Raw genomic sequence first — 3,921 nt, forward strand, 5'->3', positions numbered from 1 at the left:
AACTCAAGGTTTGAGTTTTCAAACCTTGTCCGTGCGCATTAGATCAATTTGTTCTCTCAAATGACTCTTCTCCCAACTTAAAACCAAATTAGACTCGATACAACGTTTTAAAACGTTTTCTAATTGGTCTAAGCATGTCTCAAAGGATGATCCAAAAATAAAAAAATCATCCATGAAAATTTCTAATGCGTCCCCCACCATGTCTGAAAAAATAGCCATCATACATCATTGAAATGTGGCAGGGGCATTACATAAGCCAAATGGCATCCTTCGGAAAGCAAAGGTGCCATAGGGACACGTGAATGTGGTTTTGGATTGATCCTCGGGGTGGATGGAAATTTGATTATACCCCGAGTATCCATCAAAAAAACAATAAAAAAAATCACGAACAACTTTTTAATAATCCGATCAATAAAAGGGAGAGGGAAATGATCCTTTGATGTTGCAGTATTGAGTTTGCGATAGTCGATGCAAACTCTCCATCCGGTGACCGGTCTTGTTGAGATCTTCTCTCCATATTCTGTATCTATCGCTGTAATGCCCGACTTCTTTGGCATTGTCTGTGTCGGGCTCACCCAATCACTATCAGATATTGGGTAGATAATACCCACATCAAGCCATTTCAGCACCTCCTTTTTAACAACTTCTCGTAGATTTGGGTTGAGCCTTTGTTGTGCATCTCGGGATGGCTTTGCTCCAGCTTTAGTGATGATTCGATGCATACATGTGGCTGGACTAATTCCCTTCAAGTCTGCTATGGTCCATCCAATTGCTCCCTTGTACTTGGAAAGCACCTTCAGTAATGCTTCCTCCTGTGGACCTGCCAAATCAGAAGATATGATAATTGGTAAGTTCTCGTTAGATCCTAAAAAAGAGTATTTAAGATGTGAAGGAGGAGTTTTAAGTTCAATACTGGGTGGCTCCTCCAAAGATGGCTTAAGTGGGTCCGAAAAACTTGTTGGCAATTTTTCAACTTGATGACTCCATGGTGGCCTCTCTTTTCCAATAGCATTTTCAAAAGGTTCCTCAACCATCTTGATGTCTTCCAGGTCTAACACTTCGTCTCTGTCATTAGAAAGAAAAAACTCCAACGGATCGAGATGTAAGATTTTAGGAGTGAATTGATGCACTAAGTCATCAATCACATCCACACGATAACATTCATAATCTGATGGTGAGTTAGGAAACGTATTAAAAATATTAATTCTAAGTTTCCTATTTCCAAAATAGATATCCATTGCACCCTACAATTAATTTGTGCATTTATTATTGCCAAAAACGGACGACCCGAAATAATAGAAGGTTGACTTTCTTTATAAATGCTCTCGGTGTCAAGCACAAGAAAATCAAGTGGGTAATAGAAATATTCCACCTTAATGATGACATCTTATAATATACCCCGGGGAATTTTTGTTGACTTATCGGCCAATCGTAAAATAATATCAGTTTGTTCCAAAGTGCCTAAGTCATGTTGATCACAAAGATTTCCCGGGATTATATTAACACTAGCTCCAAGATCAAGGAACGCCTTTTTGATATTAATATTAACTAGGGTAACATAAATTAAAGGTGCTCTGGGATCCTTAAGCTTGAGTGGAAATTTATTTGATATTATGGAACTTGCATGCTCGGTTAATCAATCTTTTTAGGGAGGTGTGCTTGGAGTTTGCGTTTTTGAACACATAAATCCTTCAAAAATTTTGCATATGAAGGCACCTCCTTAATAAGTTTGACTAACATGATATTTATTTTAACTTGACTAAATAGATCCCACATGTCTTCCATTTTCGGCCCTCGCTTCCCAAAATGGAAGGATGTCGATTTCTCTAAAGCCGAAGGGTATGGTGCGGTATTAACCTCCACACCATGCTCCCCAACTTTAGAGTCATTTTTACCCTTAGCTACTTTTTGTTTTTTAGATTTAAAACATGTCTCAAACTCTTCTTTTTCGTCAAAGATGACTTCAGTGTCATTGTTATTTTCTAAGGTAGGAGCACTAACCTTGTTATCAACCTTTTTCCCACTATGTAAGGTGATTACCTCGTTCACTTGATGCTCTTTACCCGGTCTTTGGTTGTGGGACGGGTTGACTGTGGTGGTACTTGGAAACTTGCCATCTTCTCTTTTCCCAATTTGCTCCGCAAGTTGAGCAATTTGCTTCTCGATAGCAGCTATGGACTTGGAGTTAGTGTCGGCTTTCTAATATGTTTGGGTTATGAAATCCATGATTTTTTCCAACTTGTTGCCATCAGTTTCTTCCTTCTTTGATGTTCCACATTGATTAAAGTTGGACTGCTGGAACTGTTTTGGCTGATTTTGGTTTTGGTAATTCCCTTGACGGTTTTTTTTGAAATTCCCATTGTTGTTGTAGTTCCCACCTTGGTTGTATTTCCGATTGAATGATCGTGGATTATTTTGGAATTAACCATAGCCGTGCACTTGATTGATTTCCTCTTGACTTCTCATGCACTCATCTGCAATGTGTCCTGTAGCTCCACAGCTTACACATATCTTCTATCTCTGTGAAAAAAAACACACCTTTCTCTTTGCCTAGACTAGAGAGTAGTAAGTCAAATTTTGTATTTAAAGAATTAATATCAGATTTGACTTCATTTTTCTAGTTTTTGTCTGGTCCAACTGAAGCAGCAAATGAAACTGGGGTGTCCCGTTTCTTAGCTGAGTAATTGGTTTTTTGAACCATGACTCAACTGCTCCAAGAATCGCCAAGCGTCTTCGCTATCTTGCATCATAATAGTGCCGCCAGACGAGACATTAATCGTGGTTTGATTGGCAGTGTCGACTCCATCATAAAAGAAACGTACAAGTTGACAATGGGGAAATTCATGATGGGGACATGAACGCAACAATTCCTTGAGGCGTTCAAATGCATCATGAAATTCTTCATTGGGTTTTTGTGCAAAATCTTGTATCACTTTTCTTACTTCCGTTGTTTTACTAGCAGGGTAAAACTCTAGCAAAATTTTAGTTCCTAATTACTCCCAAGTAGTAATACTATGGGGGCAAGAGAAGTGAACCAATACTTAGCTTTTTCTTTTAAAGTGAACGGAAATAAGTGAAGTCTAAAGGAATCTCTATTAGTTCCTAGTGGAGTATTCGCATTAGCAATTGCAAGGAACTCATAAAGGTGATTGTATGGATCATCAATTGTATGGCCTCTAAAGACGGGTAAGACACTAATTAGTTGTGGTCTTACTTCCACATGATGCTCATTTCCTTCCGCGAAGAGTATAGGAAAGTATCATCATACTCTCCCGGCTGAAAATGAGACGCCACGGGTTGTCTAATAGGCTGCGGAAAGTAAAGATGAGGGAATTGGTTACCTTCGTTGTAGTATCCTCCATTTGCAATGTTTAATCCACCATTTGGATTCCTTCAGTATTGATTCCCAAAGCCTTGATTTCCGAACCCATCGTTGTAGTCATTGTTGCCACCATTAGGAAAATTATGGTTGTTCCAGTTATTGTTGTAGTTGATCTTCAATCGCCGAAATTGATTTGGACTTGTCTTCCTCCTTGTTGAAGGTTTCATTCAACATCTCTAGCATTTGATCCAACTTTTTGCTGAATGAAGATTCATTTTATTCTTGGTCTTCCGGAAAACAAGGTGATTCATGGTGTTGCTTTTGAGCCGAATTGCCAATCCACCAACAATCATCATCATATGGATCATCATTATATGAATCATTGTATGGATCATTATAGTATTGATATTGGGCTAGATTTTCGTTCCCCAACCACATATCTTGATTCATGGAAGTGTATTCCTCCATTCACGGCTGTCCCTACAAAAAAAACAATAAAAGAGTGAAGATTCCGAACTAAAAATAAAACAAAACAAAACAAAAAATAAAAAATAAAAAAAATGTAATGACTAGTTCAACACAATTTTTTAAGTGCACAA

At 38.2% G+C, this 3,921-nt stretch overlaps 1 non-coding gene across 1 annotated transcript; it reads left to right on the top strand.

Moving 5' to 3' along the window:
* The first annotated feature begins 2,838 nt into the window (after positions 1-2,838).
* Positions 2,839-2,945, top strand: LOC145128050 (small nucleolar RNA R71). Its single transcript, XR_013716652.1, has one exon. It is a non-coding gene; the product is annotated as a small nucleolar RNA R71 (small nucleolar RNA).
* Positions 2,946-3,921: the final 976 nt, after the last annotated feature.

This window comes from Lactuca virosa, chromosome 7, assembly GCF_052849685.1.
Source record: "Lactuca virosa cultivar CGN04683 chromosome 7, Lactuca_virosa_CGN04683_v6, whole genome shotgun sequence".
Classification (NCBI taxonomy): domain Eukaryota; kingdom Viridiplantae; phylum Streptophyta; class Magnoliopsida; order Asterales; family Asteraceae; genus Lactuca; species Lactuca virosa.